The following is a 22,720-nucleotide window of genomic DNA, read 5'->3' on the forward strand; positions in this document are numbered from 1 at the left end:
TTTTTAATTTATTGCATAGTTAAAGATTAACCTTTACCACTTTAGGTTAGGGTGGCTTTAGACGGGACGACTGTTGGGCGCATAAGAGCTTAACAGTTGTCCGAATGACTTATTATCCTTGTGCTTTCACAAAGGAGCAAAACTCGTTCAGTGAATGGAGTCGGAGAGCGCTGGGGATCTCTTCCGGGCCACCTGCCTCCATTCACTGTGAATAGGCAGTCGTTCAAAGATCAGTGTTTACACTGAGTGAGAACTCGCTCACTAATCATGTAGTTTCAGTGAGCTAAAATGAAGCGATTTCTTGTGCAATACCCTGTTGGGTCCGGTGATTACACAGGACAACTACTGTTGAAAGTTGCTTGCTTGAGCAATGTTTTGGCCAGTAGTTGTCCTGTGTAAAGCAACTCTTACACCAGAACCATTTACCACCAAATTATGTAATGTTTAAATGATACTATAAATATAAAGTTCATATCAGGGTCACCTTCTATGTGTCCCACAGTCATGCAATACGCATCTGTCTATCTATCTATCTGCAGCGTCCACGGAGCGGGGTCATTTGCCTAGGAGACATTGGGGTAGAGTCTGGACCTTGTCATCTCCCACCCTGAGAGTAGTCTGGGACCCTTCCAAGTAGCCAAGGAACAGCCTACAAACAAGGAACGCACGGTACGATTTAACTGGGCTTTAGGTTGTCACTGGTGACACAACCATTCCTTACTCCTCAGTGAATCGAGGCGAGGAAAGAACTGGTCCATACTCACGGAGTAGTTTGAATTAGCAAAGCCGGGAATGGTCGGCAGTGCCACTTTACTTGAATAAACTTATTTACAGTCCTATATGAAATAATCCATGCCAGCAGGATACTCAATACAAACTTCACAAAGTGGTGTGACAGGGAGGAAAATCACGGGTACACCAGGTAGTCTACAGTCTCAGTTATCTGTATGGCTCCGGGCCCCGCACAACTTCTCTTCTCTAGCTCCCTACCGGTCAACACTCATGTCAAACACACACTCCACTCTGCACTAGCGGGACACTCTCTTCCTTCTTTCTTCCAGAACCTCAGTGGTAGAAAACTCCTGGTATCTCCTGGGTGTAACCGGCCCAGGGAAAGCGGAGGTTACCTCTCTCTTTCTCCCATTCCATCCCCCACGGACTGAAGGTATCCGTGTGAGTCTTTGGCAGCTCCACTCCACCTGCTGCCGAATCCAGAACAGAAGACCCAGCCTTGCAAACACCTTACATTTACAAACATAAAGCACAATCACGTGACAAACAACAAAATACATTTCCCAGACATTCTCACATACCAGACAGTTAACTGATTCAGTTCTGCAGAAGTGCAATACACATCCTATTCATGGAACATGAAAGACGCTGACAATACAAAGCACAAGACAAATGCATTCATACATTATGGAGGGGCCCCGTTGTTTTGGGCCACTACATATCTATCATCTATCTTTACATGCATATATCTATATACATATATATACTGTGTATATATCTATCTATATATCACAACTGAAAGAAGCAGTGCAAAACTGAAAAACATGGAGGGAGCTCGTCTTTAGGGTCACCGAGGATCGTGAACGACTAAAAGGCTAGCAACAACAACATATATCATCTATCTACTTAGCATTTATTTATCTATCATTTTATCTAGCTAGCTATTTCTATTATCTATCATCTAGCTAGTTATCTATCAGTCTATCTATCTTTGATCTATCTATTATCTATCAGCATCTCATCTATTTATCATTTATTTATTATCTATCTATCAATATATTATCTATCTTTTATCTCGCTAGTTATCATCTATTAATCTATCTATCTATCTATCTGTTATCTATCTATCTATATATTATGCATCTACGGTATCATTTATGTATTCATCTAGCTATCATCTATCTACTATATGTCTATCAATCTATTAATTATCTATATCTATCCATCTATTTATCTATCTATCCATCCATCCATCCATCCATCTATCAAACATTATCTATCAACATATTATCTATCTAACATCTATCAACTATTTAACTATGTTCCGTCTATCTATCTATTTTTCCATCTATCATCTATTTATCTATCTGGCTAGCTATCATCAAGCTATTATTCATCTATCTAAGATTTATCTATCTATCTACTTACCCAACTATCAATCTTTTTAATCATCTCTCTAGTATCTGTCTTTCTATCCAGCTATTATCTATTTATCTATCTATGATTTATCTATCTAGCTATCATCTATCTTTTATCTATCTAGTTATCATCTATCTATCTATCAATCATCTTTATATCTATCTTTTATTGAATTATCTGTTTATCTATTTATCTGTCCTGTCTGTATGATATGATCAAAAGTATATAAACAACTGAACAATTTAGTTTGATACCCCAATCCAAAGATTGTTCCAAAAAAGTTTTAAATTGAGTTTTGTTTCTATTGAATTTATAATAGCTTTTGATCATGGAAAGACTTTCCACAATATGGAACGCGTGTGTCTGTAAGAATCTATCAGTCAAAAGAGTATTTGTCAGGTCATGCACTGACGTTGGATGAGAAGGTCTGGCTTCCAAAATGCATTCCAGTTCATCCCAAAAGTGTTGAGTGGGGCTTAACTGGTGCTTCAACATTTGGCAGCACCACTTTGTGAGTTGCTGTGGTCTATTGCTTTGTGACTGACCTGTTTGTTAAGGAGGTTTTCAGAGGTTATCTACTTTATGTAGCTTTGGGTCCCCATGACAAAACCTATATAAAATACATTTACTCACCGCAGCCATCGCTGTAGCATCTGACAGGTGATGTCACCCAGCCTGAAAGCCTGATGGCATCCCATAAACTTTTTGCACCAGCTTCTAATATAGACACCTGGGCAGGTTTATGGGATGTCATCTGTGACGTCCTTGTTGCTCCCTCTATTGGCTGCAGTGGTCACATTTTTTTTACCGTTTAATTCTATCCTTGTGCTGGTTTTTGGCACTTTAGTGTAATACTTACATTGGTTCGTACAGGTTCCTTAGGAGTCGGTATAATGTCAAAAACACGTCGAACCACAGAACCACAAATCTGATCTTTGACCTGACTAATGCCAGAACTTTTTATTGGTTACTATCCATTATAGGTTTTTCAGGCTGTGAGTTTACCCCCATTTACGCATTATTTATTTCTACTCTATTAGAGACTATATTTTTTCTATTAAACTCTCAGTTCTTTTTTAGAACTTTCTGTAGGACCTACATGTTAGGCCTAATTTTCCACATAAGGATAGAGGTTTTGCGTATACCCCCTGTTGCATATTTATTCGTGTAAGGGTCCCTAAAGGTGGCTATCAGCTATACAGCCCTTAGTTTGTTTGTCTTTTAGGCCTTCTTATGAAGTATATATAGTAGAAAAATCCCGCCGCTCTGGAATCCCAAGGGACCAATGGGATTCCGGAGCGCAGGGATTTTTCTACTATATATACTTCATACGTTGATTTAAGCCCTCCAGTGGGCTGCATCCTGAGGACGTGTCTCCAGTCATCTGGATCAGGAACCCAGGGTGGTTATAAAGCCTTCGTGGATATCGGGTACCAATGGATTCTCGGTCCTGAGAATTCCACTGAGCACCAGGTGAGTACATACCAATACTCACTGTATTTATCCCATCCTTAAAGTAAGAGGTGCTGACATATATAGCCTTCTTTTAGGCCTTCCTATTTTTGACATTATTTAATAAAAGTTCTATTTTAGAATCAGAACAGTGAAGGCCGTATAACGAGACAAAACAAAACCTCTGATCTCTAAGGGATTTCAGAGGTTTCGTTTTCACAACCTCTTTTCCCGTGATTTGTACGGCCAGGAAAAGATAGGACCGGCCCTATCTTTCCTGCACATAGTTAAACTAACTGCAGGAAAGATCGGGCAGCCCCTGTCTTCCCGCGGTAATCTTCAAACTTGTGCGCTTTGGTGCGGAGTTTGAACTGCCAGCAAAGGGGAAGGGATTCCCCTCATTCAGGAGCAACTACACTCTGTGCCGCCAAGCGCAGTTGCGCCTACGCCTGTTTGAATAAGCCCATAAAGCCCATGTAAAAAAAAGAGGGTAATAATTCCACAAGATGTTGCACAGAACACATTCCGCAGTTAAAAACGCAGCAAAATCTGCAATTATTCACAATTTCGCATTTGTGCTGCATCCTACGTCCTGTATGAAAGGTCCCTACAATCACACTACAGATTTTAGTGTCCGATTTTCGGTTTGTAAAAATCAGACTGAAATTGGATGGAAATAAAGCATATAATTCTAAATGGTTGTATTCACACTTGCAAAAAAATCGCAGCATGTCCTATTTTGCTCTATATCACAGACCGAAATCGCCCATTAAGGTCTATGTGATTCCGTAAAGATGCAGCAAATCCGCAGTCGCACGTGTATTCACTGCCTTTTTGCGCATGTTGCCAGGAGAGTGCGGAGGGAGGAGGGATGACATCAATTGGGCCTTTTTGCGTGAAAGACCCAGTGAATAGGGATGCAACACATACGTAAAAAAAACACATATGCACAAAAAATGCACATATACACTTAGTGAAAACTGTGTTTTTCACAGACCAAAATTGCATATGGCACTGTGCATGAGGCCTTATACTGTATGCACTGCTAAAACATACTATAAAATGTTATATTCCTCGCTCTGGAGATTATTTGACAAATAAAAGCGCTAACACTGCAGTGAGGCTTCTATTGCGAAGATCTGGCGACTTTCTTTGTGTGTGTATTTCCCTTTCACTGCTCAACCTGTTGGGGTTTAACCCACTGCTGTAGTGGTGAAAGGAGCATTGAATAGAAGGCACGGTGGATGCAGATGAATCTGTCACTTCATGCTGGAAGCATAACAGGAGTTGACAGCGCGACCTGCTACACACTCTGTCAGGCTAATGTCCCCAGCTCCAAACAGAAGCAACTGAGGGTGGGCAGACATCATTCATACAGTGCACAGATTTCACCAATTTGCACAGTCTGGGTCTATATTGTGTTACTTTCTTTTTATGCAACTGATTTTAAGGTGAAAATATGGTTTGTAATTGAATGTTTGAATCCGAGTGAAAAAAAACTTTCTGATACAATTTTATACATTGCCATCAACAGAGGAGCACAAGATCAGATCCTGAAATGCCAACTATGTACTTTGAGGTCCTGTGACTATCACAATATAACATTATATTCTACATAGACTCCAAAATAACATCACAAGCAATATCTTCAATTGAAGGCCCACAGCAATATCACTAAAGCCCTTGGATTGAGAAAAATAATCTGCTTTAAAAGTGACCTATTTAGTATGCAATAAAGTGTTCTGATTGTGCGGATTGTTTTATGCTAAGCCAACACAACATGAAATTGCATTAAAAAATCAGAAGCGACCTTAGGGTATATTCACACGAATGACCTTTCCCTCCGATTCTCTGTCTGTAAAAATCGGAGGGAAATAAAGCATATAATAATAATAATAATTTTTATTTGTATAGCAAAAACGTATTCTGCAGCGCTTATTATTTTAAATGGTTATATTCACACGTGCATTTTTTTTTAATTGGACAAACAGCCTTATCTTGTTGAGATCTTTGGATCAAAATTGCCAATCAAGTCTATGGGTGCCTTTAAAAAAACAGATTGCACTGTTTTTTACCACGTGTAACCTTAAGAAAAAGTGTGCACAAGCAGGAAATGTACAGAACTGATCATGCAGGGGTTTTTTTCTGTGAGTAGAAATCGGATGCAAACTGATGAAAATTGCGCTAAAAAAAACGCATAAACGCATTATAAAAAAATCGCATGAAATTTGCTAAAAAATTGGTTCTATTTTCCAGGAGTAAAAAAAAAAACACCTATGTGAATATACTCTTAAAACTATGGCAATAATTGTCACTGTGAAGGACCTTTCACACAGGATGGAATAGCACACACAAATGACCACAAGCCGTGGTAAATTCTGCAGGCTACATGGGACGGAATTACACGGCAGAACGCAACCGTATCCATGGCTGCAGAATTCCACACCAAAATCTGCTGGTCTAACTGCAATCAAAATCCAGTTAGACCTGCGGATTTTGGTGTGGAATTCTGCAGCTGTGGATTTGGCTGTGTCCCATGGCGTAATTCCGTCTCGTGTGAAAGTTCCCCGATACAACATTTTTGAAACACGCACAAGAACACTTGTAATATTTCTCCTCATAGTTGAGAAACTGGAGTTATGACTTTACCATGAATTGTGCACAACTTTGTAAATATGTAACTTTGGCTTTAGTGACCATCCATTCATCACACACACACACACAGAATAGACAAATAACAACTATTTATTTATACATCTCAAGTGTTGTTTTTCCTTGTTTGTTGTACTTTTTGAGGTTTTGTGTACACCACAAACAATTGCCATGCCCACGACATCTGTACTTGTACAAGATTTATCGGTGAGCATCCCTTTTTTTCTACTAATTTCCTTTTCTTAAAACAATTCCTGGCAAAGTCAGGCTGTTGTTCACCTGACATTCATAAGAGTAACAATCCCCCAGTTGCGAATAGCATTGAATGAGTAACATCAAGCAGGTTTTCTCTAAGAGACCGGTGACGAAACTCAGTCTGCAGCAAATGTGTCATGCCTAATTCATTGTATCAAACAAATGTTCTTCAGACTTCAGCAAACAGGGATATCATTTTCCACAAAGTCAATGTTTTAATAAGGGAGCAGTGTGTTAAGTAGCAAGCGGTGAGCAGACGTGTTAGTCCATGTGAAGAAATAACAAGAGAGATGTACAGACAGCGTCAATGCTCTGTGTAATTAGATTAGCGCACTTAGCACTTGGTAGAGCATTTGTAAAGGGAGGTGAGAGAGGGGGACAAGAACTCTTTTTTCACTTTTTAATTCACCAACATGAAGAAAGGTTTAAAGTCTTCTGCTTGGGATCTGGCACAAAGAGCCATCTTTGTGCATGAGTGGGAGTCTCTGTATGTTGCAATACTTGTTCTAATCTTAAAGCTAAGCTGCATTCTGTAGCATCTCCAGCTCCCTGATGGATAAGACCATATGAGCACTCATCTCTCATCAGATCCGCCAATAAAAATTACTTGGACAAAGACCTGCCCCAAATTCACCCCTATAGATAAACAGTTGAGTTCTGAGCAGTTTATCTTCACAATTTGTTAAATCTCTAATCTTGATAGCCATGAAACTAAATGTAACTGTTAAGCAGGTGTATAGGAGAACTTGTAGTTAGCACATGTTTCTTCTTTTACAATTCCTGTGCCCGGAAGGCAGACTTGAGAAAAGGGAGGGCTGCCAGCTGCAGAAGTGAATAGCCTCCCCACCCCCTTTATTTGAATTCGCTTGACTCCCCTTTTTAATTCAGGCAGCAACTAAATGGTACATGAATTTCAGCAGAGTCTAGTAAAGGGTTTTAACAAAAATAAAACTGATTAGCAAGGAGCTGATGCTGTTTTAGGAATTAACCTCACAGGATTTGGCGGTGGTTATGGTGGCAGAAGTGGGATAAAGTAGCATGGTAGATTTTAGATCTGTAATATGCCTAAGGCAAAGCAGAATCTCTATCTGCAGAACCATCGGATTTCTCACTTTGTTCTCAGTCTGAAACATAATGATGAATTTAAAGCTAGAAGATTAGTATTGACTTTACATAATGGTGATTCTCTATATGCATCTTAGAATCCTACAGATACAATACATATCAAAATGTTACATTTTCTAGTAGTCCGAATAAAATCTTATTTCATTGTATATCACAGTCTATTGCCATATGTGAGCGAATGATTTAGATATAACAAATTTCAGTATAAAATTGCACAGTACATTTGGAAATAACTTCAAGGGTTTGATCCCTTTTTGGCGACACCTTTTGCGTGCAACTGAGTATGGCTCCTTTTGCTAACGTTTCTTGCAGTCAGCTGTTATGAATGGAGTACTGTCCAACTTCTCGTCAGTTCCATTGCAGGTAGCAGAGTATAAAACAGTAGCTATAGAAATCAATAAGTCATATCAGGTCCTTCAGGTCCACAGGACCAGATAGTAGATGTGGAAAATCAGCCCATCTCTGGGGAAAAAAACCCTGAATTTCTGATTTCTAACTAGATGTATGATCAAGAAATGGAAGGTAAGAAGCTTTTTATGCAATTATCCTCAAATTCATAACTTGAGGCGTGCCATTGCAACTCATGACTTCCCCCAAAATACACACAGTACATGTTATAAAATGGAGGTATAAACATGATCATGGTAAGCTTTTATTATGGACATTGCCAAAAGTTCCCCACTGAGGTTTTGGTAAACTATTTAAATCAGTCATGGTATAGTTATCCCTATATACAGCAAAATTACATGGTGCACAACACCAGTGGTCCATTACAAGCATGTATCATGCTTCCCTGACAATAAGACCTACCCCGAAAATAAGGCCTAACCTGATTTTTCAGGATTCTTGGGGAGGCTTGAAATATAAGCCCTACCCTGAAAATAAACTCCAGTTAGATTACATAAAAAAAATAGGAATATATAACCTAGCAGGCTCGGTCCATGTCCCTCTCGCTGCTCTCCAGAGCTCCACCACGGTTCTCGCAGTCCTTGGCTGCTTATACAAGTTTACTACCTGGTTACAGGATTCATAAATCCCGCTTCCAGGAAGCAATCACTGTGATTCTTCGAGCTCTGTATTGATTGGCTGAGCAACACACGAAAAGCCAATCACAGCCATCGCTTCAAGGAGGTGGGATTTATGAATTGGCTGAGCCGCCGCTTCGTTCATAAATCCCACCTCCAGAAGTGATGGCTGTGATTGGCTGCGCGCACTTAAAGAACCAATTACAGCTGACGCTTTGAAGAGGAAGGATTTATGAATTGGCTGAGCCATGGCTATCACTCACCACTGCTCAGCTAATTCATAAATCCACAAAGTGATGGCTGTGATTAGCTGAGCAGCGCTAGAAGAACCTATCACAGCCATCGCTTTGAGGAGGTGAGATTTATAAATTGGCTGAGCTGCCGCTTCGTCATTTCATAAATCCTGGCTCCATGAAGCGACGTCTGTGATTGGCTGAGCACTCTTGAAAAACCAATCACAGCTGACACTTCGATGAGGCAGCATTTATGAATTGGCTGAGCACTGGCCATCGCTCAGCCATTGGCTAAGCAGCGGTGAGCGATGGTCGTGGCCAGGGGCGTACCTAGAGGCTCAGGGGCCCGGGTTCAAAGTTTAGCTCAGGTGCCCCCCAGGCCCTTTTTCCCCCTTGCCGGGTCACACGCACAGGAAGATATCGCAGCATGCTCCATTTTCCTGCGGATCTGCTGCGGATCCCTGTTCCACTCGATGCCGTGCTGTGCCCGTGTGCCGTGAATCTGTGTCTCTGTCCTTTCTGCTCCTTCCCCCATCCCCTCTCCTCTTCCCCTGTCCTCTCTTCGAGTCCTTCCTCCTCCCTACTCCTACTCTCGTCTGTGGCTCGTGCTGTCGGCCGGACCGGACTGAGCACGCGGCCGCCACAGTGCGAAGTGAAAGTGTACCTGTATATGGTGGAGGGCTCAGCCAATTCATAAATCCACAAAGCCATGACTGTGATTGGCTGAGCAGCGTTAGAAGATCCAATCCCAGCCATTGCTTCGAGGAGGCGATGTTTATGAATTGGCTGAGCCGCCGCTTTGTCAGTTCAAAAATCCCGCCCCTGCAAAGCAACAGCTATGATAGGCTGAGCGCATTTAAAGACCCAAACACAGCCTACGCTTCGAGGAGGCAGAATTTATCAATTGGCTGAACCCCAGTCTTCGCTCATTGGCGCTCAGCCAATTCATAAATCCATGAAGGAATGGCTGAGATTGGCTGAGCAGTGCTTGAAGATTTAATCACAGCTATCGCTTTGTGTAAGCGGGATTTATGAATCTCGTAACCAGTAAGTGATCTTCTCTGGGCAGCCGAGGACTGCAGGAACCATGCCAGAGCTCTGGAGAGCAGCAGGAGGGGCTTGGACGAAGCCAGGTACGTAAGTATAATAAGAAATCCTTTAAAATAAGAACTAGTACCTCTTTTGGGGAAAAAAAAAAGACTGTCTTATTTTCGAGGAAACACGGTAGTTGAACAAGATCGATTTTCTTCTGATTATGACTACAGGATAAGCTGCTGGACAAATTTACATAACATCATGCATATAGTTCCAACAGCCAAATCATACATATTCTCTCTTCCCCTGAAAAATAATCCTAGACCCGATTACTTGACCCACACTCTGTACATTGCTAATAAATAGTTGGTCCATAATACTGCTTTATTTGCTATATACAATTATTTTAAAGATGTCATGGGAGAACAATCATGGCAAAGGGTCAGTCTGTTGGAACAGTACATTCACTATGTGCCTTAGGGTGCGGGCAGACGAGCGCATAAACGGCGCGTTTTTGCGACCAAACGTATAAACGTGACCATCTGAGGCAATGGTTTCGAATGTATTCATTCACATGGGCGATTTTACGGCGCGTAAAAGCGGCAATTCGAAAAAAAATGGAACATATGCAACCGAAATACGCGCCAACGCATATTCGATCGCCGAAAAGACCGTTTGCAAAGTAGGAACAAACGAAAATACGCTTTCTAGCTCTGGTCGTGATCGGTGAAAAACGATCGCTCGGGCGATTATACGTTGCGCTCGTGCAAACGTAAATACGCCTACGCTCGTCTGCCCGCACCCTTACAGAAAGACTGACACCTTTCACCAGATATATAAGAATTTTGTTTTACATATTTCACATCAACATTTTGGTGATTTTCCTTCATCACATATGTCAACTTTAAAGAATTCTTTCAAATTCTTTAGTATTCTGATTACAGGTAGTCATACCCATTAACGTTGCCTTGCCCCTTTTATTTTTCTGGTAGCCCATACTGAAGTGAAGAATGTGAAAGCTGTAGTCCTGGCAACAGAAAATGGGAAGGCGAGTGGCATGATTGCTCTGGTTCATCAGTCGCGACATTTCCATACTCCATAATAAAAATTATAAAAATCTTTAATCAACCATATCTGTAGTACATGTATTTGGTATGCTGCAAATAAAACATCTCACCACATGTACTGCTCATTATTGACTATAAAGTTACTCATTCATTGTTATTAAAGTGTCATATACACAAAAAATTTAGTCATGCACTACCTACGTATACATAATAATCTTTGGTAAATACATACACCTTCAAAACCCAAATTACTAAACAGTATCAGGAAGAACCACAGATAGCTGCAATTGTGATTACTCTTTAGTAAATTGGGATTTAAAAGTGTATGTATGTAATAAAAATTATTATGTACAGTATATGTAAGTAGTTTCTGACTCTATTTTTTGTGTATAAGTTATGGATTGGAGTTTCTATTATGACACCTTTTATATACACTCATTGTCAAAAATCATCAAGGAGTTGTCAGAATCGTATGAAACTTAATATGTGTGATTGTAATGTTGTAACTGATTACAACAATATCAGAGCAAATGTATAATTTATTGTGGAAAACTGAACACGTGAAGGGAGGTTCTAGTACCCTGCTGTACCGCCTCTAGCTTGGATGTAAGATGTGATACAGGTGGGCATGGAGGCTCTAGTACCCTGCTGTACCGCCTCTAGCTTGGATGTAAGATGTGATACAGGTGGGCATGGAGGCATACAGGTTCTGTATGGTATTCTGCAGCATATCAGTCCTCATTTCCTGTAACTGAGCCTCTAGATCGTGCAAACTTGTCCCATACATGTTCTATTGGCGATAAATCAGGAGTCCAGGCAGGCCACGTTAGTGTGACAATGTTGTCGAGACATTCCATATCACTGAGCTGCCATTGTCCCTTGAATCGCTACTATGGGTGACCGACTGTCGTATCAATGGCTCCCCAGACCATCGCACCAGCAGTGTACATGCAATGGGCCCTGTGAGACCAAATTTTCTCCAGCAAAGTGCCTAGAAATAATTGCGACAGACTCAGGGGCTTGTAACAGACAACGAAACCGTTGTAGCTGCTCGTGCTTGTCAGACGATCAGATGATCCTCTCTACTGGTAATCTGTCAAGGCCATCCTGAGCCCAGTTGCCTTGTGTGCGTGCCCTGATGCATCCACTAGTTCCCAACACCTCTTAACAGTCTGTTCAGAATGGCCCAGGTGGTGGGTAACTCATTAAATCAACCATCCAGCTTCTTGCATTCCAATAAGGTACCACCTCTCAAACTCTGGTAGCTGAGTGAAATCGCTTTGATTTCATCGTAGAGGCGTCCAATAGTCAACAAGCTCTATATAAGCAGTAAAAGTGGTCCATTACACACAAGTAGCCTCCAACAGCCTCTTTATAGGCCAAGGGCAGAACCACTTTTAGGGCCTCACGTGGCAAAATTGTTCATCTAATCACACCACAACTCTAATCATTTGCATATCTGCCTGAGATGTAACAGCATGTCGAGTTTTACAACTTCTTCTAGGTGCTTGAGGAGATACTGTTAGCTATTTAGCCATTATGTACCTAGCCTATATATGTTTCTTTGTGCTGTTGACCCTTGTTGGTTTACTTTTTGCTATTAAAGTGCTGTAAAATGATTTGTTGATTGAAGGAACAAGACTTGTATCATATTTATCCGGTAAAGCTTAACACAGTATGTATACAAGTAATGTGTTTCACTGAAGAGACAGATGATCGGTGCTCACTGGACCTTTGAAGGAAGGGGTCAGCGGGTCAAATACCTCTGTCATTTTTCTCACCTTTCACTGACAACATATGACCTTCCGTAGTTTCATAGCTTCTTGCTGGATCTGGGTCTCCATTGCCCTACAGGGATATCACACTTTGGTTCATTACACACAGTGATGAAAAGAGGCAGGTTGTGGGGATAGCATACAGCAATATTCAGAGAGGTAGTCTGCAGTTCCATAATTTCTCTGCACAAGCAATGCTGCAGTCCCCAAACACAAGCACAAATAAGGCTACTTGAATTTCACCTTTTAACCAAACAATAAGGCCTCATGTCCACTAGAAAAATACAATCCGCGCAGAATCTGCCGCGGACTCCGCACGGATTTGCTTTAAATGGTATTTTTTTTGCATGCAGATATCCGCACACATTGCTATCAATGTGATAGCAATGTTGCCGATCCGCGCGGAATCCGTGGCAAAATGGAGCATGCCGCGTTTTTTCTCCCACGCATGAAAAACGCAATTCTTTTAAAATGCCATCCACGGGTGCAAAAATCTATTTAATGGACCGCGGATGGCCAATGATTCCCTATGGGCAAAATCCGCTGCTGAATCCGCAATTCCATTTAGCTAGTGGACATGAGGTCTAAATGCCTGATGACTTCAATGGCAAGGGCAGTGTGCACACATGGACACCTGTCCATTGAATTCAATGGAGACTGCAGCAACTTACATTCTCCTGAAAGGTGGGATCCCAAGGTGTGGCCTGCAGCTAACCGGCATTTATGGCAAATTTTGTGAATATGCCAAAATGCTTAAATAAACACTTTTTTTTTTTAAATCCATCACAATATCAGTTATCTCTGCTGTGAAGAATACAGTTTTGTAGGTTATCCATTCCAGGCTGTGAATTCTGCACTTTTCTATATCCACTGTGTGTATATCGCATCTCAGTGTTTGTGTAAATGCCCATGCATATATAATTTCCTAGTGTGTATATGCCCTTGTGTATATTATGTCCCAGTGTGTATATGCCCATGTGAAAATCATATCCCAGTGTGTATATGCCCATGTGTATATCATGTCTGAGTGTGTATATACCCTCATGTATAGCATGTTCTAGTGTGTATTTGCCCATGTTTATATCATATCCCAGTGTGTATATTCCCATGTATATATCATGTCCCAGTGTGTATATGCCCATGTGTATATCATGTCCCAGTGTGTATATGCCCATGTGTATATCATGTCACAGTGTGTATATGCGCACGTGTATATTATATCCCAGTGTGTATATGCCTATGTGTATATCATATCCCAGTGTGTATATTCCCATGTGTACATTATATCCCAGTGTGTATATGCACATGTGTATATCATGTCACAGTGTGTATATGCCCACGTGTATATTATATCCCAGTGTGTATATGCCCATGTGTATATCATATCCCAGATTGTATATTCCCATGTGTATATCATGTCCCAGTGTGTATATGCCCATGTGTATATTCCCACGTGTATATCATATCCCAGTGTGTATATGCCCATGTATATATCATGTCCAAGTGTGTATATAACCACGTGTATATCATATTCCATTGTGCATATGCCCCTGTGTATGTCATATCCAATTGTGTATATACCCACGTGTATATCATGTCCAAATGTATGTCCCAGTGTGTATATGCCTATATGTACATCATGCCCCAGTGTGTATATGCCCTTGTGTATATTATGTCCCAGAGTGTATCTGCTCACATAAACATCATGCCGCAGTGTGCATCTGCCCACGTATATATCATGTCCCAGTGTGTATATGCCGATGAGTATACCATGTTCAAGTGTGTATATGCCCATGTGTATATCATGTCCCAGTGTGTATATGCTCATATGTATATAATGTCCAAGTGTGTATATGCCCACTGCTATATCATGTCCTAGTGTGTATATGCCGATGAGTATATCATGTCCAAGTGTGTATATGCCCATGTGTATATCATGTCCCAGTGTGTATATGCTCATATGTATATCATGTCCAAGTGTGTATATGCCCACTTGTATATCATGTCCCAATGTGTGTATGCCCATGTGTATATCAAGTTTGAATTTGTATACACCCTCATGTATATCACGTCCCAGTGTGTATATGCCCGTGTGTATATCATATCCCAGTATGTATATGGCCTTGTGTATTTTATGTCCCAGTGTGTATATGCCATTGTGTATATCATGCCCCCGTGTGTATGCCCCCCTGTGTATTTTATGTCCCAGTGTGTATATGCCCATGTGTATATCATGTCCCAGTGTGTATGTGCCCATGTGTATATCATGTCCAAATGTTTGTTTGCCCATGAATATATCATATCCCATCGTGTTAATGGCCATGTGTATATTATGTCTAAGTGTGTATATGTCCATTTGTATATCATGTCCAAGTGTGTATATGCCCATGTGTAAATCATGTCTGAGTGTGTATATACCCTTGTTTCTAGTATTTCCGTTTCTAGTATTTATCTAAGTGCTAATAATCATGACATGTCTGTGCCCTCTTATACTGTTCTGGAATTAATTTCAAGTGCAACTTTATCACACCATGTTTGTGCCCTCCCATGTGATCATCATGTATTTATATAAATACGTGTTTAGATCCGTTCCATTATGCCTGAGGAAGAACCCTGAGTAGGTTTGAAAGCTCGCTATAACATCATGTATTTTTGTTAGCCATTAAAAGGTATCATATCTACAAGATTACTTGGTTTCTCTTACTGAGAACAATCACAGTATTTGACATATATATGTAAAAAGTATACGTAAAAAATTACTGGGAGGTCACGTACAATGCAAACAAAAATGGTGTGCTTCTGTGTGTTTTTTACTCTCCGAAGGATACGGCTTATTTTGGTCATAAAGATGAGACTATTTTGGGAGGATTTTCATCTCTACATTTCAAAAGCCATAACTTTTTTATTTTTCTGTCGACATGGCCGTATGAGGGTTTGTTTTTTGCATGATGAGCTGTAGTTTTTATTGGTACTATCTTGGGAAAAATATAGAATGCGCAAATCTACACCTGCCGCAAAGCTTAGCTGGGAATTGCAAACTTTTAAAATGGTAGGGAATATCTGCAGGGATAAACGTATTCTGAAGACCTTTTCTCTAGCGCTTCAACCAGTAAAAACACTTGCTTCTATAAGGTTGTTTTGCAGGCAGGTGCCATTGCATAATTTGGGGGAATTTATGCTTCATAGTAAAATTATTGGCCCTGAAACCTGGTCGTGTTGGAGGTGAGCAGATGGTGGTTTCCCTCAGAATAACATGGTGTACTTGGTTTTGCGTCTCTGTATAAGATTCTTGTGAGCATTGAGAGATGTGTCTTTCGATTTCAAGATTGGACAGCTGCATTCCGAGAAAAACAACATCCATCCACAACAACATAAATATATAGACATATCTGAATCTGATCTGTCTGAATTAGATATAAATCCTTAGAGAGATACAAAAGGGAAAATCAGAAATACAAAATGATTTTGTAATCATACCCCCTATTTCACACAGTACAATCCCTCGACAAACGCCTCTAACCATCTAGTAGCAACTGATGATAATCCTCCATTACTTCAGTTAAAGAACTTACATTCTACAGTTTTGGGCAGTACACACCTAAATCAAGTACCAAAACCCTCCACTGAGACTACCTTTATGAACGTGGGATGATGCACTCCTCTCCCCTCTACATCATTACCAAATGTATCTACATCATCAGTAGTTTCATACTCACAACAGGCAGTGGATTTAACCACTTTCCCTCTGCATTTGCGAAGTCTCTGTTCCACCATTCGTACCCTTTACAGCCCCTATATTTTTAGGCCCAACCATCATGCCACAAGAAAAGGGACAACCAGAAATAGAAGACTTTCAGGATGATATGCAAATTATGAATCTTTCATTTCATACACTTAGTGCCCAACTCTCTGTGTTGATTAAAGATGAGCGAACGTGTTCGGCTCCGCCCCTTTTCGCCCGAACACCGAACTTTGCGAGCAATTCCGTGCTCGGGCGAAAAAAGTTCGGGGGTCGCCGTGGCAGCGCGGGGGGGGTGCGGCGGGGAGTGGGGGGGAGAGGGAGAGAGAGAGGGCTCCCCCCTGTTCCCCGCTGCTGCCGCCCGCGCCGCCGCGCCTCTCCCCGCCCCCCGGCGCCCCCCGAATCTTTACGCGCGGACACTGAAGTCCTCGGTAAAGCCGGTGTCCGGGTGCGTAAGTGTTCGTTAAGAACACGTTCGCTCATCTCTAGTGTTGATGAAAGATTTATCATTTACTCCTATCCCAAAAGTTTCACACTTCAACTGGATTAAGGACATCCACCTTTTTTGTCATAAATTGGCCCTTCACAAATGTCACTCATCTAAATCCCTAACCTCTACCATCATACCTTCTGATGATCTGGAGTCTTTGTAAATATTACAAGATCCCTTCTAGGAGAATGAGACAGGTGTTGCACAGATGCAGAGCCCTTTTACCAAGCTTCGCCCCAAGTCAAAAAGCACCCCAATCCTTGTTCAATTTGCCAACACTGACACATTCACTCATATGGTAACAATGAATATCCTGAATATAAAACCCCACAGGAATAACATTTATTTCATTTTAACATCTGAGGAAGTGAGAACATTGGAGGAGTTACACTGCAATGCGGGCATTGAAATAAAACCTTCTGACAAAGGGAATATAGTGATTATAGATAAGGTGGATTACATGGTAATGGACAAACGTTTCGACAAGGATGAACGTACACATACAGCTCTAACTGGCGCTCTACAGGAAAGTTAATTAAATAATTTTTTAAAATTCTGTCAGAGGCTATGGATGAATTCAAAATTCCCTACTAGCACTACATTTTTTGCATTGCTGGGTTCAAATATTTGGGTGGTTTCTTACCCCAGATCCCTATTCCAATGTCCCCAATACCCGAGCAAGTGACCATATAGAACAACCCTTAATTCCAAAAAAGCTGAAACGCTGTGTAAAATGTAAAGAAATGTAAAGCCAAAAAGAGTGCAGTGATTTGAAAATCTCATATAACCATGTTATATTTACAATAGGCACATATCAGAAGGTGAATGCGAGACATTTACATTTCATGTAAAAAAAATTACTAATTTAGAAATTAATGGCAGGAACACCTCTCACAAAAGTCGAACCAGGGCCATGTCTACCATCGTGCAGCATCCTCTCTTCTTTTTACAACAGTCCATAAACATCTGGGAAGTGAGGAGACCCATTGCGGTAGAGAAATGCTGTCCCATTCTTGTCTGATGCCGGATTCTAGATGCTCAGCAGTCCAGGGTAGTTTTTGTTGGATTTTTTGTTTCATAATGCATCAAATGTTTTCTACAGGTAAAAGGTCTGGAGTGCAGGCGGCCGGTTCAGCACCTGCACCCTTCTGTGAAGCCATGTTGTTGATGGATGTAGTATGTTGTTTAGCATTGTCTGGCTGAAGAATGCAAGGACTTCCCTGAAAGAGACATTGTCTGGATATGAGCATATGTTGTTCTAAAAGCTCTATATAAGACATACTGTGCGATGTGCATGCGAGTGCAATGTCATGTTTCCCATTGAAAAGAATGGGAAGCACTTGCAATCTTCTGACACGCGTGAAACACACAAATGTGGATCACGATTTCACAGAAATAATGCAAGGAATTTTTGACTAAAAAAGCCTTGCACCCACGTGTGAAACGCACATTGGCAAGCGCAATATCTCTTCTCGGCCTGATATTGCGCTCACCCGTATGAATATTGCCTTACTTTGGAAGTACGAAACAGATTTTACTGAAACGAAGCCTATTATATGACCTGATAATGTAGGTACATGATAAAGAAAAAGGCATTAAATCGGACCAGTGGTTCTCACGTTAAGAGCGAACAGACAGACATATAATAGGCAGAGATATACTTGTCCGCAGTAATGTACAATAGATGCAGAGCACTGGGATATACAATGCTGGGCACGCTTCATCCCCCCATCCCATCATAGAGGCATTTAACATATGTCCAGAGGATATCTGCCAATCTGAAAAATGACGGCTGTGTTCCCCATCTCTGGCAATCCTTCCTTGCAGCCTTCTCTCATCTGCTCAGGTGATCCGCAGGCAAGAGCATTAAATCTTTTCTGTCTGAGACACCTCAACGCATCTCCTGCCTCTGGCTCTCCACTTCTCTCTCTCTTCAACCTGCTGGATCAGCACAGGAAACAAAGCAGGCATCCAAGACTTTCCACAGATTAACCCTGTGAGCCAACACTTACTCTTAGTTATTAAAAGTGTGGAAATGAAATAAGTATTTCAGTATGTTTACATTTGAAGACAATAATTAGTCTTTGCTCTTGATTGACAGCATTTTACAATTAAAGTTTTGGACATCTAAAAATCGCTACACCTTTAAACCAAAAACAGGTATTCCAATTTTGCAACCACTGTCCATATGCTCTATTAGGGCATTTGGGAGCAATAGAGGCTTCCTCCAACTTTAGAGGACTTGGCATAACCCCATATGACATGATCATTTCATTTTAACGTCCCTTGCAAGAAATATGTTGCAATTTGCAAGTGATTTTGAGAAGTAGTTGTTTTGTTGGGAAACACTTTAAAGGAGTTTTCTCATCCTAAAAAGTGACAATCATGTCCATTCCGACCTATTGGTAGAACCAACAACTACTGCAGAGACAAAGTGCAGGGGCACGCTGAAGGATGTGTAAAGTAAAAGGGGACAACAAAGTGCTAACATAGAATGTTAGGCTGAGAGAAAGACAAATGTCCATCTAGTTCAGCCTATTACCCCCAATGTTGATCCAGAGGGAGGCAAAAAAAAGCTCAATGAAGTAGAAGCTGATTTTGCTCATTTTAGGAACAAACTTCCTTCCTGGCGATTTTAATAATCCCTGGATTAACAACCCTTCTGAAGTAATTAGTGACTATAACATATAATATTGTAACGCTCACGAAAGGTGGCCCAGCCCCTTGTAAAGTTTTTTATCCAATTTGTCATCACCACATTCTCAGGCAGAGAGTTCCATAGTCTCACTGCTCTTACAGTAAAGAAGCCCCTTCTATGTTGGTGTAGAAGACGTCCTCCTTCTAGATGTAGAGGGTGCCCCCTTGCTACTCTCACAGACCAAGCATTCACATTTTATATACCAATCTTTTATGTGGCACAGTATAAAACGCTATGGAAAAGTCAAGGTATACAAGATCCAATGACTCTAGCCACTCCAGATGTGCAAAATAATATAAAGGGTAGTGAAGGAAACAGAGAAACGTCCTGGGTTATTTTCCAAGATCTGCCCTAACTGATTTTAAGAACAGAATGGAACACTACACCCTGAAAAAAATGACTCCATGGTTGGAACCTGGCTAGCTTCCCTGACCATCCCTAGATGTTATATGGAGGTAAAGGAAAGAACAAGAGAGGGTGAGACAGAACAGCCAACCACAGAAACATAGGATAGAATACAAATAGAACTAACAGGTACCTTAGACTAACTGACAGTAAAAACCAAAAAAAAAAGTCCAAAGAATGTAAAAACCAAAGTCCAAAGAATCTAGACAGTGTGCAGAAGTAGTCTTACAAAGCTTCAGCTTAAACACCATAATGCCGGATCAATATACCAGAGTAAACCAAGAGTATACAAGAGTTTTATCGCCATTCTCTATTCTGTAATATATAGAAAGTGACAAGGGGTATTACATGCCTTCCCTTTGACTGCCATAACACCAACAAATTCTGAAAATGTAGAAGCCCCTGTGTAAGAAAAAACTGTGGAGGGGTCACACTGATCAGAAAGGAATGGCAAATCCTGGCCATATGCCATAACTTTGAGAGATGAGGAAATGAAAGAATTTCCTGATATTATATAATTATTGGGATCATTTCCTACACAACAGAAGACATCTGAGGCTTTCGAGGCACGTCGGGAACACAAACAATACGAAAATTACAGAAATTACAAGAGTTACATATGGTATTCCATTATTTGGAAACAAAGGGGGTTGGGTGATACAGAAGGTACAGGGGCAGGAGGCGGAGCAAGGGGGGACACAGCAATACGACAATAACATGCAATATACAGTTTTTAGGACACAAACGGGGTAGGAGTAGTACAGAAGTTGTAAGGCAGGAAGTGTACATGACAGGCAAAAGTGGAAAGCCATAGAGAAGGGCAGGGGGCATATTGTAGGGGGGGGGCAGACAAGATCAGGAGGTTTGGTATGCTACTTTGAAGAGGTCCATCATTAAAACATGTCTGTGGTTTACTCTATAAGGCTGTAGGGAGTTTCAGTGTCCTGTGCATACTTTAGTTTTACTAATTTATTGCTCTTATTTATTTGTAAGCCAAAGGCATTTTGTATCTGATACAAATATTTTTCAGTTTTTCAGTAGCTGTGTTTCTGAATTGCATATCTAATTGGCTCAAAAGATTTGTTATGTCACAGGATGACAAAAAATGAAACCAATGGAAGCTAATATAACTGACAATGGTAACTGTCATCAGACAGCAACTTTTCCCATAAATTGAAGGCCAGTGAGGTCCAGATCACAAATGGTTTAGTAATTTCATTAAGCTATGGCCTTAACTAGTGATAAGTGAGTATAATCGCTAAGGGCAATTGCTTGAGCGAGCTTTGCCCTTAGCGAGTACCAGCCCGCTCGAGAGAAAAGGTTCAGCTGCCGGCGGCGGGCAGGGAGCAGTGGAGGAGAGCGGGGAGGAATGGAGGGGAGGTCTCTCTCTCCCGCGCCGGCACCCGAACCTTCTCTGCCAAACGGGGAGATACTCTCTAAGGATAATGCTCGATCGAGCAATTGTCCTTAGCGAGTATGCTCACTCATCTCTAGACTTAACGCTTTTCTTTATTGAATGCATTTTAAAACTTTTTCTTTTAACATCAGTATTATAACAGCAAGGCGTGAACCCCTCGTGATTTTTATGAGCCGATCTTAGATCACCATAAAACACTATAATCTATGTCTGGTTCAATAGAAAAACAGGAAATCTAGGTTTTCAGATGTAAAATCCATATGTACCCATATTACTGCTGTCTGAAACCAGCCTTATGAAGCAAGGGATCCTTCACCAATTAAAAATATGACCAAAGTTCATAAACACATTTTTGAGATAGCTGCTTTTTGGGGTAGCAAATAGGGGAATATGAAGGAGAATGCCAAACAGAAGATAAAGTACCACCACAATGAGTACCTATGAAAAGGATTTAAAACACGTATGTGAATGTACATAGGAAGGCAAAAAGGACCATGCATTTCTAAATATTGCTAGAAATAATGGAATTGTCAGTCCATAGGTCTGTAGAGACAGAGGTTTGTACAGACAAATCCTGCAAGACTCATAAAGATTGTGTTCACAAAGTGCTGTTTTTGTGTAGATTTCCTTTGTGCTTTCGCTTAGCCAAAAACCATGACTAGATCCAAAAGTAAAGTATTTGAATGTTTTTCATGTTTTAGTTTTTCAAATCTGCAACAAAACCTTGACACATAGGACTAGGTGTGGATTAGAGATGAGCGAACACCAAAATGTTCGGGTGTTCGTTATTCGGAACGAACTTCCCGCGATGTTCGAGGGTTCGTTTCGAACAACGAACCCCATTGAAGTCAATGGGCGACCAGAGCATTTTTGTATTTCGCCGATGCTCGCTAAGGTTTTCATGTGTGAAAATCTGGGCAATTCAGGAAAGTGATGGGAATGACACAGAAACGGATAGGGCAGGCGAGGGGCTACATGTTGGGCTGCATCTCAAGTTCCCAGGTCCCACTATTAAGCCACAATACCGGCAAGAGTGGGCCCCCCCCCCTCCCAACAACTTTTACTTCTGAAAAGCCCTCATTAGCATGGCATACCTTTGCTAAGCACCACACTAGCTACAACAAAGCACAATCACTGCCTGGATGACACTCCGCTGCCACTTCTCCTGGGTTACATGCTGACCAACCGCCCCCCCTCCCCC

The sequence above is a fragment of the Eleutherodactylus coqui genome, chromosome 1 (assembly GCF_035609145.1).
Source record: "Eleutherodactylus coqui strain aEleCoq1 chromosome 1, aEleCoq1.hap1, whole genome shotgun sequence".
NCBI lineage: Eukaryota > Metazoa > Chordata > Amphibia > Anura > Eleutherodactylidae > Eleutherodactylus > Eleutherodactylus coqui.